Here is a 15331-nt window from a genome sequence, read left to right as displayed (position 1 = left end):
CTGCTTGGCAAAAGCACTGTTTTACACGTGGGTTAATTTTTCTTGGATGTCATTTTATAAATGCGGTTTTCCTCGCGTCTTTATTCTGAACATTTCCATAGATCTGGTCAATTTGAAATACACAGGAATCTGTTCAACACAAGGGTTCTTTGCAACTCACATAAGCAAAGGGAGTGAGAGAGCTTCTTGTGAAGAGTTTGGTCTGTGTTACTTTGTTGCAAGAGTAAACGCTTGCCGTATGGCCTGAAATGAGATTCTACTTGACACACAATGCCTTTCAGGGAGGAATAGCCCTCCTTTGATGGTGTACATCCTGAAGATAGATGGGCATGAATGTGTTTTACTGGAACCAAACTGTGTAATGTTGAAAAGACGAAAATAGCACCGGTGCAAAGTCCTTTTAAATCCAGAACATTTTCTTTTTCAGTGGGAAGTTTTGAGCTGGCAGCATAGCAGTGCTGCCTTTGAATTCTTTTCTTTGGTGCACATGAAGAAAATAATTGCAGCCATTCTTGGGGTGTTCCAGGTTCCATCTCACCTCATATGTGCTCGGCAGAGACATCACAGCCATTATTTTTGTAACTGCAAAATGCAGTTTTGGTGCTAGGAAATATGTGCTCAGCAGACATAGCACAGCCATTATTTTTATAACTGCTGAAAAGGCTGTTGGGTGATGTAGGGGAAGTTCTGCTGGGCTGGTAAATGTACCCCACAACACCTGCTGAACTCCCTAGTACACAGAGACATACCAGATGTATTGTATTTCATTTTTATAGAGTGAACCTGGCCTGTAGGCAGCAGAGTGCTTTACAGATTTCAGGAGAAGCCAGAGGCTAGTGTTGAGCTAGCGTTTTAAACAGCAGCGCAGTACTGTGGGGAGATTTTCAGGGTTTAAGTCTTGTGGGAGGAAGCGATGAAACAGCCATGTCTTCACAGTTTTGTGGAACTGTATGATGAAAGGGTAGTATGAGCCTCGAGGGGGAGTGAGTTCCAGAGGGTTGGGGCATAGCAGGAGAAGGACTGCTTTCTGGTCCTTTTCTTAGGGGTAAACACAAACTCTAACCTTTTTATGGTCCAGCTACAGGAGGTGTGAGAAACTCATGAGATATGGAGTTTGTCTGCCAGGTAAGATGGTGTTCCATTGGAGACTGCTTTGTATGTGATGCACACGGTTTTAAAGAGAATCTTTGCAGGCAGGGGGAGCCAGTGGAGATCACATAGGATGGGGGTGATGTAGTCAAATCTGCGGGCACCCACATTAAGACAGGCTGCACCATGGTGGCCAGCTTTGAGGGTAGCCAGGTATGTGGCTGGGAGCCCAGCGAGGAGGGCGTTACCCCCATCAATGTTTGAGATGACCAGTGCCTGGACTACTGTGCGGAAGTTAGCGGGGGGATGAAGGGTTTGATTTTCCTACATTTTGAGATCCAGGTCTAGATGGTGTCCAAGCAGCCGCAGAGACGAGAGATGTTTTAGGGCCAGTAACCTTAAGGTACAGCTGCTTGTCATCAGCGTACTGGTAGATGGAGGTGCTGTGGTCATTTAAGCGGTTTCCCAGGAGCTCCATATAAAGGTTGAAGATAATGGGTGAGAGAATGGAGCCCTGCATCACGCCGCAAGATAACGGTAGGCGTTTGGGCCTGAAGTGCCCCATTTGGATGGCTTGGAATCTGTTAGCGAGGTATGAGGAGAACCAGTCAAGGACGTTTCCTCTGTGGTCCATTATGGTGTTGAGGATCGAGATGAGTGCGGGGTGGTCAACTATGTCGAATGCTGCTGAAAGGTCCAGGAGGACAAGGAGGCAGGAGTCACCTCTGTCCATAAGATGAAGTGTGTTGTCTGTCATCAGAATTGTGGCAGTTTCTGTGATACATTTGGGGCGGAACTCTGACTGGTAGTCGCGGAGGAGGCCAAGTTGGTCAATTTTGGCTAGCAATTGATTGGCTACAGCCTTTTTGATGAGTTTTGCTATGATAGGGAGGCTCACTATGGGTCTGTAGTTTGCTAGGTCATCATTTTATAACACGCTTAATACCGGGGACAAGTTTCTAAGCGCAAGCCTGGGATTCGAACCTGTGTTGATTTGCATTGTCTTGCTTCCAAGAAAAACGTGTTGCCCCTGAGCTATCTTCCCGACCCCACTGGGCTATCCTCCTGGCCCATATCTACTGATTAAAAGTAAAACTGGGGGAAAACACCTGGTGGAGATCTCCCACATACTGACACAGTTACAGAAAGCAGATGCAAAATGAACACTGCAGAAAGCCACATGGTTCAGAACAAAGACAACTTCTGGACCATAAAATCAGGCGTATGGCCTTACCCTAGATTGTTGAAGGTTTAATGAAGCCCGCAATCTGTGAGAATTTCAAATTTTCTCAGGAGTTACCAACTAAAGTCACAAATTCATAGAGAATTATGAACCCTTTGAATAGTCCTGATTTAGATCTGAAGCAAATTGGAATTCCAAATCTTTCAACAAAGACAAAAAGAAAAGTTGCCCCAAAGACCGAGTAAGAATCAGAAATCCTAGGGAATTCTCTTTGTTCATCCCATTTTCACCAGGAAATTTGAAACAAAGGGAGCCCTTTTATTTATTTTTTTAAACCAAAGACTGGGCAAGCATTACAATTGCATGTTTGATCCACACAGGTTACGAACAGAGGCAGTCGAATGCCAATGCATTACTTTGATGAAAATGAGAAAATCAGAAAAACAATCTATGTTGTTCAACATATTCACACTGAATCATGCAACATTAAATGATGATTGTGCATATGCCATTCAAATAACATATAAAAGATAGTAACCCTAAAAAAAAAGCTGAATATATTATTAGGAACAGCCATATGTTTGGAGAAGAACACTGTTTTTTCATGTAAGCAGACAGATGGAATTTAAATGGCAACATATATCATACAGTGCATTTTGATAGAGCTTGATTTATTGGGGTGTATAGCAAAGATTAAGTTATGTATTTCCTAAGGGAATCAACGCTCTGAATTGTGGCCCTGCAACTGTAATTTCTGCTGATAGAGTACACTCTTTTCAACGTAATTCAGAATGTTCAGCGCCGTCTAACGAGCAGTTGATATTGGTCCCTTTGTTAATAACCTTTTGCAATTAGCACAACACTTTGTATTCACGTAAGGGGACTTTATAACCTCCACCCAATCAAGCAACCACATTAGCCGAAGGCCTCAGAAAGCTTTCGAAAAGTGAAACATCCCACTCTGGCAAAGCTCTATTTGCTTGTTCGCCCATTATCTTAATGTGTCCTTGCTTTAATTACAAGAAAAGAAAATAATGCAGCAAGACATTGCTCCATTTCACAATAAGTGCGAAGGAATACTGTCAACGCATGCGCCCATTTTTGCATGCGCAGCAGGCATCCATTATGTATTTCTCAGGCTTCGTATTCGGCCTTTTTTTCTGTGGTGAATTTCTTGACATGAATATCTCTCGCCCCTTGAAGTTCACAGAATAAGGATCCCGCTGTATATCTCAGGAAGGCCGGAAGGAATTTGTAACCTCTGGGGAGGTGTCCTTCGCAGAGTTTTGTCTTCACCACCTTATCATTTTGTCCCTGCGGTGATATAAATAGAATGATGGAAGGGCTGCGCTCCCTTCACTGCCACCTCCGAGTAAAAGGCACTTTGTTCTTCCCTATCGTCAGGGAGATGAGAAGCGCCATTAATAAACACGAGCTGCCTGGACTGGTGGAGTCTCATTTGCTTTGAACTATGCATTAATACTAATTTCAGTACTAGGGAAACTTCGTTTTTCTCTGGATCAATTATCCGAGAAAGGCACAACACGATCGAAGTTGTGCTGTTTTTCCAAGTGAATGCAAAATTCAAAATGAGTGCCTTCAAATGCAGTTTTGTTATTTGAAGGTTTGGTATTTTGATGTAAAATGTGTTTCCCTCTCAATTGTTATCCCATCTCTGGGCCTGATTCAGAGGTGTGTGTTATAATGGAAAAGTGCATTGAAAGACTGCTACTCCTGCAAAGCTGTGATGTACGGCATGGCAACAGCCTTGCCAACCACCTCATATGTAATGGGCTTGCAAGGACTGCATTCAGAGGCCGGAACATCCTTCCTGCACCAGCCAAAAGAGGTGTTCATTAACAGAACCGTGGGAGGTGCTGTTACACTCCGCAGCCCACTTTCTCCCATTGTGCACATAGCATTTCTCAGACTGCAGCACCACTTTTCTAGTTCAATTAAGGTTTAAGAAAACATACTTGAATTAGAAAAGTGTCAGTCTTCTGAGAAATGCTCGCAGAGCCACTGGAGCACATGTTTCCGCCACAAAGATAGATTATAGCAGCTTTTGCTGCTGGAAAGCACAACATTTCCCCTCCAATAGTTCCACCCATCTCAGAATGATGGTGCTGGAAACTGGAGGGGAGAATGTCGGCTTTCCATGCTCTATTTAGCATGAGCTTTGAATTCTCTGTGTTGTAGTTCAGAAGAGGGAAGAGTGTAGAGGGGAGGGGATGAGGGCGGGGGTCGGGAGACGAGGGGTGGTATTGCTCTTGATAATTCTCATCTGCCTGCAGGGCTAGCAAAATGCAGCACAGAGAGGCCTTGAAAGGCATCACAGTAGATAGGTGCAATTCAAGTCTTCATTGTTGCGCTAATGGGAAGATGGGGAGGGGCAGGGGGAGTGGGGAAGTTTAAGCAATAGCACTTTTCAATGGGTGATTATAATTGCAGTACTGAAGGCATAGTAACCAGGTTGCCTGGCAATGACAGCACAGGTGCACCTTGGCTCAATTGGATCCTTTTTGCTGAGGCTCAGTGATGGGTTTAAAGGAAGCACTGCCTACGGTTGGTTCTACATGACAATGCACAAGTATTAATGTTGCCGACAATTTATGCCACTAGAAGGCTTACCTAGGTTTTTGTTTTAAAAATGTTGGCTATTAAGTGGCTCCATCACCAAAACTATTGCATTGAAGTGCAGGTAGAAGAGAGATGGGATGGGAGGAGGGAAACACAGCCTGTGGGTGTCGTTTGGTTATTTACCCAACTATTGACTGTCCAGGGCCATGCTAATGTCTTTGGCAATTCCCACCCACTTCCTGCCCCTCCGTGACCAAAACACATCTTCCGGGGATCACTTTAAGCTAGCTTTATCAAGCAGCTACATCAAATTTGCTTGCCAGTTTTATTTCAAAGCAATCTTCAGAGAGTTAATGGATTTATATTTGCAATTAACATGCTACTGGTGTAATAAATCTTGACCAAGTGTGCCTTCAGCCACTTGATTTATAAGCAGTATGCATGTCAGGTTGCCAAAGTCCTGTTAAAAATAAGTATTGGCAAAGCCAACAGTTTTGGCTTGCTTATACGTATTAGGTAGGGGTTTGCTAGCACAGCTATTATTTGCCCATGTACTCACCCAATTTTACAGCGGTTACCAACTTATGGGCATGTAGTAACATTAAGGCTTTGCCTGGCTAATGACTTTCCAGTGCCTACACAAAAGCCAACACTGTCAATTCTTGTTATAATGGGTACACTTCTTTGATGTCATATGTGATGCCATCAATGACATTTGTGATGTCATCTTTGATGTCCTGTGTGTTTGTCTTAGCAGTGCACGGAGGTGGCATGAGTTATGGTTGCTTACAGTACCATAACTGGTGCATTTCAAGGGGTTTTTAGTTCTACTTGAAACTATGACATCCCTTTAACAATGTTTTTTCACTGTATTTCAGAGGGTTTTGTTAGTGCAACTTGACCACAACGTCCCTTTAATAAAGTTTTTTCAGTGAATTTCAAAGGTTTTTACTAGTGCGCCCTTAGTCTGCTACAAGTTCCTTATATTATACTCACCCCCAATGAGGAAGCTATGGAGTCCACAGACACTGCAGTAGTCCGCGGACGTAGGACGGCATTCACAAAGTACCGAATCAGAGGTCAGACCCAAAAAAGCTGGACCCGTCAAGCAACAAACACATGTACATAAAATGATTTCTAATGTTTGCGACATGCAAATATACCTTTTTGTACAAACACTTCAGAAAATACAAATAATTTTTCCATCATTTAGCACACATTACAATGGAATTCACCAATCAAAACCATAACTGTACATTTCATATAATCTTCTCAATAGAACTGTGCATGCAGATTGGCAAACACCAGGTGCTTATTGGAGAACAAATTCTCACTAAATAGTAAGTGCATTGTCTCTATTATTAGCTTTCATTATATAAACCTATGTTATAAGACAGAAGCAAGTTTTTCCTCTCACATAAATGACAAACACACTTGAGTGGTTAGAGGTCAACTTCCCAAAATAAGAAATATGTGACAATAACATCTCTAATGGTCTCTAATGGTACACAATACATATTTTAATGTACACATAACGTAATTTGTACACACCTTACTAAAATAATAATTTGTTTTCCTTACAGTACATAGTTTTCATGAAGAAACCATGCCCCAGTTTACTTGTACACAATCCCAAGAATCACAAACAGAATCTCTAGCCCCAACTGTAAATGATCAAATCATGAACTTGTCTACAAAATTAGATAAACTAGGTAATGATTTTAAATAACTTTTACGATACGTGAACAATCATGTAATTAACATTTTCTCTATCACCGTCCTTCTTGCACATGTCCCCCTTGTCCCCAGCAATCATCCCCATCAAATTCTGAAAAATCTAATCAAGGACGCTTTGATGAAACCTCACTCCTGTCCTCCCCTCATCATTATTGTACAGAAATTCCTAATTCTCCTATTTATTTTTCCTATTTTGCTTCCCCATCCCTTTCATGAATACATGTATTTTTTAGACTATAAATGTGTTGTATACCATTGTGTGATATTGCTTTTATTTTTAAAAGCCTCATTATGAGTCTGTGGACAGTATGACTGTCTGGGGTGTCCGCACTCAAAATGGACACCCCCGCAGCCTCTGCATTGTTTTTTGGGGGGAATGCAGGAGAGCTGCGGGGGACACCCCTGCAACACCCACTCACCGTATAGTAAGCAGGGGTTGGGGACACCCCTGCAGCCCCCACAGCCCTAAACCAAATCCAAATGACCTACCCAACCAAAAGTCAAACTTTTGGTAGGTAGAATATTTGGTGGTACCTAATTTCGAACTTTTAGATGGGTTGGTCATTTGGTTTCGGTCTTTTTGGCCACAACCCATGACACACATTGTGCCTTCTTCATTAAGAACATAGATAAATGTACCTAAGTTTCCCTTGCTTTATCTGGCTTCATCATTAATCTTGTATGCTTTTCCTGCCAAGTTCCAATTTTAACCTCACAAACCTAATTAGAGATGCTGCTAAAGACTATCTCCAGTGTATCAGCCTCTGTTGCTTGTCTGAAAACTCTTGGCATGAGTCATAGTTTTTCTCAACTGGCTTATGACTGGACACCGTTTTGTACTTGAGTTATCCATTTTGAAATATATTTTTTATCTGATGCTGTATTAATTCTTCAGGGAGCTATTATTTATTTATTTAAGAATGTCTCACTTTGTATCCCTTATTCATTATTTATCTTTATATACTCATGGTATGCATGCGATATTTAAAGCACCCTCATTTCCTGAGTCATCCTAAACCAAATATGCACAGTGCCATGTACACTTTTTACCGTAAAATAAAGGCACTATAATCCTGATTTCTGCAATAGTAGAACAATTTGATCTGCCTCGCTATACTTAGTTGAGGGGAGAGGGTTTGGCACCTCCTATACAACTGCTTCAAAGCATTTGTAATGCTTTCCAGAAAAACCTGATTACCAACATCCGTTAGATGGACTCCATTTCTCTGAAAAACGTTGGCAATATCACATTTAATGTTCTCATTATTAAAAGATGTTATGCACGTTGTGCCTCGCTTTTTCCATTTATGGACCAAATAAACTTGAACGCATTCACATCTGTCTCTGAACGATGTGAGAAAAAATTATTTTCTAATTTGGCAACATTTCCTTCAACTTTCCCAACGTCTCCTTCATTGCAAACTGCAATGAAATTCCAGTCACAAAATCCAAACTGTTTCCTCCACAATGAAGAATGATAATGTCCATGTGTTTCTATTGAACCATATTTGCACAAAATGGGAGCAAGTCCACCCACTTGATCCCTTACTCTCCATAACATGACACTTCAAATTCATGAAATCCAAGATGTTCCACCAAAAAGACTGCTCTGCATAGACCTTAATCAATGGACCCAAGAGTCTCTCAAAATCCACACACTCTGGCCTCTCAAACCCATAGCCATTGTCAGTGCTCTCACAACTCCTACTAACAAAACTCCTGCTACCCTCACTTCCTGTACACCACACCCTGGAAAGCCGATTGGCTAATTTTCCAGATGTTCGCTGACACTCAAGACTGTCTGCGGTCTCCGACGTCCTCTTTCCATGCCAGGCCTGCTGAAAAGACCTGGATGTTTGCACGTGCCATCCGTGGTCTACCGTGGTGTCCGGGGACATTGCGGCCAATCAAGGGGGTGGATGGGAGTGTAAAGTCAATTTCTGTTATTTGTTCCTTAGTGGAGGCTCTGAAAAGAAATTGTTTTTAGGGGGTTGTTAACAAACAATTTTCTTGCAGGAACTTTTTCAATGCATTCATAACACTGTGAAGGAAATTGCTGACATCTGTGAAATGAACTCCATCTTCACCCAAAAAATTCACACAATAAGACCTTACCTTGTCATTCTGAAAAGATGACATTCCTGCAGCATATATAAAAAGCAGATACTGCTTTATTGACAATCTGCCTTGATTCTTCCATTTGTCGACTAAAAAAGTTTATTGGACATCTCCATGTTTGCCTCTGATTTACTTCAGAAAAAATTATCTTGGCAATGGGAAACAGTTGAATTTGACTTACCCCAACCTGTCCCCTTCATGATGCACAATTACAATGTCTGGACATTTATTTAAAGTGAGCCATACTCTCACAAAATTAAAACAGTTTAAGCCACAAACGACATGCCACACAAACTCCACTTTTGCCAATCAAATACTTCCAGAAATGCCATGATTTTCAGCATACACCTTCAATGACTGCATTGAATAGTTCCCCCAAAATCCACACACTCTCCCTTCTCAAACATATAGCCATAGTCATTTTCAGTGCTCTCACAACTCCTGCAAACATAAAATCTGCTACCCTCTCTTCCTGTACACCACACTCAGCAAACCTAATTGGCTGATCCTCACAGCCCCCTTTCCATACCAGGCACCCTCAAAAGACCCAGATTTGACACGTGCCATCTGTGGACTACCATGGTGTCTGCAGACTTCGTAACACAGGTACAGCCCTTCTACCCTTTCCACTTCCATGTTAGCGACACTCCCACATTGGCTGCTTTCAAAGAGTCACACATCCATCCACCAATCACATCCAAAAACTCTAAATCTTACCCTGTCATCTCAGTTCAACACTTCAGATGTACATCTGAACTCTGAAAGTACTTATCTCCTGTTAATCACAGGCATTTGCATCAAAAACTACTCTAAACAGTCTGTGACTAAAGGAATGAATTGCCATTTGCAACTGTGGGCCACTTTTTCATTGGTGCCAGAGACATTTTTATGCTCCAGTCTGACACTGTGAGCCACCCCTGCCCATTTCCTCCATTAAACAAAAAATACAAAAATAGAATTTGAGGCTGGGGTCTTGTGCCGCCTCAGGGGCATGCCCCACAATTAGAAAACCTTTTTTTATGGGGTGTATTACCACACGTTACATGGAGCATGCCCTCTTTGCCATTCTCAAATGGCCCAAGAGTACGTTGACTACACAAAGAGCCTCTGGATATGAGGTGATTATCTCAAATTTAGCAATCAAAATAGTAATATGCAGGACTGTAAACCTAGCGACATTTGTAGCAGAACCAGTGGAGGAAGAAGACTGTACACGACTGTACTACAAACATGGAACAGTATGATGATATCCCCAAGGTGTGGGAGAAGCCTCGTGATGGGGGAGAAGGGCTTTATATTGATGGGTCATAGACAATAGACCAGACCACCGGGGAGAGACATACGGGGACAGCAGTGGTGACATTAAAAGCAGACGGTACAGTAGAAATGATAGAAAGCGTGAAGTTGCCATCACATTTTTCAGTGCAGGCAGCAGCATTACTAGAACTCATACCAGCATTAGAAGCAGACAAGGGCCAGGTGATTTCAGTGTATTCCGATTTGGTGTACGTGACATCTACAGTACACTCTGGACTGTCACGATGGCTGAGGAGGGACTTCTGACATGCTGACGGCACATCAGTACAGCACGTGACCCTATTGGGCAGACTCATAGAGGTGCTTCAACTGCCAGGAGTCATATCGGTCATGAAATGTCAAGCCCTCACAAGGGGGAGGACGCAGTCTCCTGGGGCAGTGAAGCAGCAGATGCGGAAGCAAAGCATGCAGATTTTTCAGAAATAACAGACTTTGATACCCCATCAAACACATGTATTTGTGTGTGCAACATGATTTTAAAGGAAGGCTACAACACATTACCAACTATGCAAATAATGGAATTTCAGGGGTGGGATCTGGCAGAGGAGAAACAGTTGTGCATGAGAAGGGGGTGTTCAATTTCCCCATGACGGCTTGTGATGACAAGAGAGCAAAACTAGTACTCCCAGTAACATTATTCCAGATTTGACTCACACAATTGCATTAACTCACTCACATGGGTAACGAGGTACTTGTTGCACAAATGGGGAATGAGTACTTCTGTCCTGACATGGCAGAGCATGTAGCTGAATTTATGGAGACATGTGTAACATGTAAAAAATGTGCTGCAGGACATACATTATGTGTAATCAGAGGAGTATACCACACCTGACTGGTCCCTTCCAACATCTCCATATAGTATATGTTGCTAGGATCCAGGTATGCCGGGGCTACTGCTACATGAAAGTGGTCATGTGCCCATTTTCCCGATGGATCGCAGCTGGCCCCTGTTCACACCCTGACGTGCGCAGTAAAATTCCTTTTTAGAGAGGTGTTGCCACAATAGGGGGTATATGAGGTCCTGCAGTCTGACAATGGACCTCATTTCATGATTGAGACTTTTGAGCATATCACATTCCTAGTGGAATACAGCACAAATGTCCTGTGCCTATCACCCACAAGCAAAAGGAAAGTGTAAGCACCTGAATGGCCTGCTCAAAGAGAAAATTGCCAAGATAAAGGTAACTTTGAAAAATGGATGGCTTCACTGCCTGCCTTTAGCACTGTTTGCATTGCCCAATCAGCCCGGATCTGACCACTATTTAACACTCCATGAGGTGGTAACAGGACAGTTCATGCACAACTGACTTCTCTCAGTAGGGCTCTGATGGAGCGAATGCAACATCCAATGTTTGTGGAGAAGAAATGTACGAATATGTGGCTTATTTGATGGCTAGTGCATCTTTTATTTTTCATCAACTGCAGGCACAGGGGGAGAGGTCGAAGAACAGTGAAGACGACAATAGCACCGACAAAACTGAGAGACTTTTGAAGAAGCCATTCTTGTACCACAGAGATACTGTAATACTTAGATATTTTGTGGGGCCGTGGTACAAACTGTGGTTCAACGGTCTATTCTTTGTCGAGAAGGCAATGGACAGACCAGTAAAATTGCATGGTAAAAAAGTTTGGAAATAAATTGGAGATGTCAAATCCTGCCGAGGTGAGGCCTCTTCCTGTCTAAAAGAAGACAATTTGATGAAACAAGAAGACAAAGACAAGGGAGAAGAACTACAGCCTCAGATAACTAGATCCAGTGCAAGAGAGCTCGAAAATGGACAATACATACACATAAATGTCCTTTCCTTACAAGCAGCATTCATCGAGAAAGTAAAAGACAGTTTTTTCCATATTATTTTTCAGAGACGTAACTTATTCCAGGAATACTTTATTAATTATGTAAAACAAAAAGAATCAGAGCGAATGATCCTCCAAGACAATTTTTTTTTGCATTTCTCTTATATGTAGCCCACACTTTATCCACACTTGATAAGTGGAGACCCATCCATTATTTTTTTACTTGGAAACCCGAGAATATGTATAGTGTGGGAGGGATTGTTCTATGCAGCACTCATCCAATACTATTAACGCAGAGCTTGAATGAACACATACTAACTACATAACAACGCACTTTTGAGGCTTTCCAACATCAACCCACAGACACCTGGAGCATCGCAAGATAAAGAGATGGGAAATATAATACAAACTAGTGATAATGTTTTGTGCCTTTTGCTATTTCTACTTCGTTACACTACTTATTTTACAAAGAGTGCTGTTTACACATGCACAAGCTTTGGTCCTTACTAACATGACTCCAGTCCATGCTGTTACGGAAGCTATGTCCAGGCAGGTGACAAGCACTTGTTTTTTATTTTGTTTTGTTTTTTTAAACTTTATTTATACATTTAATATTACACATTGACAACAAAATATAATACAATAACACAATGTTCAAAGAATACTTATGCAATTCCATCATATTAACTTTATCCATAAAGAACAATCAAGAATTGAAATTAAAATGAGAGAGAAAGGAAGAAAAGAAGAAAAAAATAAAATAAAAAAAATTAAAATAAAATAAAAAATAAAATAAAAAATAATAATTATTGTTAAACCTCTCCTAGACTACAATAGATAACTAAGCATAGAGATCATTAAATGCTCCCCAAATCCTCTCATATTTGTCAAGTTGCTCCTTTGCTTTAACGGACACCCTCTCTCTCCTGGATAGCAGGCACAAACCTTGCAACCAATCCTCAGTATTCGGAGAAGCATCACTTTTCCAAAATTTTAAAATTTGCTTTTTAGCAAGCACTTCTACAAAGGTTAAAAGAGTTAGGAACATTGCAGAAGTAGATTTCAATCGGGTACATTCATATATAACTAATTCAGCCCATATATCGAATAACATGTGGTAGGGGAAACAAACCACCAAAGAGAGCTGTTATGTCTGCTCTCTCATACCCTATGCCATGAGTGCTTCCAGAACATTTATGGGAAATAAAATTCCAGCGACAAGAGCACAATGCCTCATGCATTTATCACTTTGCATCACAAGAGGTCGATTTCAAGGGAAATGAGCAACACTAAGGTGGATGGTCATGAAAATGTTCCCGTACGAAGATAACTATATAAAGACTCAAGAAATGTTAGATGATTACTGGAATACAGATAAAAGTATAGAATATATCACAGAAGGACCGCGCAAAGGAGAAGTACAAACATTGATACAAAAGGAGTTACAGTGTTCCAAGACATATAGAGATAGGAGGAATTCCAGGATGTTGGGAAAGACCGCAGATGCTGGTGTATGGACAAGTATACACCTCAGAAGGATGGAAAGAGGGATTAGTTGGGAGCAAAGCACATGCTTTCCTAATAGTTCCAGTGGAAATAGTACAGCAGGAAAATTACAAGTGTCTTTAAGAATGGGAAGCAAGCACCAGATTACTCACATGGGTCAAAAATGAAGCAGGATCCACACCCAGTATACCTCTCAAATGAGCTGCTTTATGTTTCCAGAATGATGGAGAAGTAGAGATTGGGGAGAATGAAGGATGCAAACAGATTTCGAAGATACCAGAATTGAAGATCGGAACAGCAGTGCTTATGGATCACTACTGGGCTTGTGGGTCGGAAGCATGCCTGCAACTGCCACCCAACTGGGGGCAGGATATGTTCACTCGTACATCTGAATACCCCAGCATTAGTGGTGCCTCAGATGGACATAGCATGGAAGGGTTCCCCAAGACAGATAACAGCAAAAGGAAGAAGAGGTCTGCAGAGCTGACAATAATAAGAAGAGGGAACTATGCCTCGTCAGATATGAAAAACACATTGTATCCAATACCAGAGCACAGGCAGTTCAGCAGAACTGAGATGTCCTTTGCACGCATTGTTCCAGCGGTACAGACAAGCATGAATGCCAAGTGGCTCCAAATTAACCCTTCGGAGCTGATGCAAATGATAAAGTCAATCGTCAAAGGGTTCAATGCCATCCAGGAAGAACTGAGAGCGGTAAGACTGATAACCCGCCTGAACAGATATGTTCTGGATCTCCTCACAGCCATGGAAGGAGGAGTTTGTGCCAAGATTTGGCCGTCATGCTGTATATTCGTTCCTGTTAAAGACAAAGATAATGGGACGCCGACAGAGGCCATCGCTAGCCTTTCTGAAGTTCATACGATGATGGAGGCAGTAGCGAAGAATGGTGGAATAGATACATCGTGGCTGTCATACATATTACAACATGGATGGAAAATGGACTGGAGGTACTGGCGGCAGCATCAGCACTAGTGTTGCCAGGACTTTGTGTCATCAGGATAATAATAACGCAATGTTGAAAGAAAAATAAGAAGACTTGAGGGATGAAGGTGCTGATTGACATAGAGACAGAAGAAGAAAAGGAGACGAAAGCACAATGCAATAAAATCACAACTGACGCAGTTCCCTCTGTTCCTGACAGGATACATTTTCGATTACCCTTACAACACATGTGACTATTGGGGAAAGTGGGATTGGTGCACCCCTGATGGACACTGCAGTTATATCATATGGAGCCTTTATGACCATGCCAAGTACTATGGACATATCAGAAGAATAACAAAAGTGTGGCTCCAAAAACTGCAGATGCGCAGAGGGAGTCGGGTAGGTAGTGTGGTTGATTCATCGACTAGAGGGGAGATTGTAGATGAGGGGCCAAATCTGATCCTCATGCCTCCCGCACAACTCCTGACACGAAGACAGCGAAACAATAGATGTGCCTCATTCCTGGGCTAATCACCACAATCATCGATGTATTGCAGGTGTAAAAAGTGGTATTCTCTTAGACAACCATTAAGACAATACCCAATTGATGACTTGGATGACATGGAATTCACATCAATCGATCAGGTCGACTGACTGGGATATCAGAAACCAATGAAGTCATCACTGATATCACGACATAGCTGCGTTTATACATGAAGTACATATTCATCCATTCATGAAGCTACACTAACCTGCATTAATTTATTGCATATAGGCACGAAGCACATGCTTATGACCCACTAAGGCAGGGGACGAACACACATACTGATCTCTACATTCATATCTTTTGCCAAAGCTGAAACCGCAAGATGCACAGAATTCATATATTTAGCTAGCACATGCTTAACTGCTCCTAACATGGAGAAGCCATGAGGAATACTATAGAAGTTATAGGCCTCTGAAACGAACTAAAAGGAGAGACAGATACTGACTGCACAGTCAAGCTGACATGATCATTGCAGCTTGAGGAGAGCAGAAACAGGACACCCAACCAAGGTC

The 15331-nt window shown here is 41.9% G+C and overlaps 1 protein-coding gene across 1 annotated transcript in view; it reads right to left on the bottom strand.

Moving 5' to 3' along the window:
- SPATA16 (spermatogenesis associated 16) overlaps positions 1–15331 on the bottom strand; it is a 1361355-nt gene that overhangs the window by 78205 nt on the left and 1267819 nt on the right. The window lies entirely within an intron of this gene.

Source organism: Ambystoma mexicanum, chromosome 10 (assembly GCF_040938575.1).
Source record: "Ambystoma mexicanum isolate Mex_15411 chromosome 10, UKY_AmexF1_1, whole genome shotgun sequence".
In the NCBI taxonomy this organism is placed as follows: Eukaryota; Metazoa; Chordata; class Amphibia; order Caudata; family Ambystomatidae; genus Ambystoma; species Ambystoma mexicanum.
Note: the sequence above shows the minus strand (reverse complement) of the source record. Positions and strands in the feature narration are given on the sequence as shown.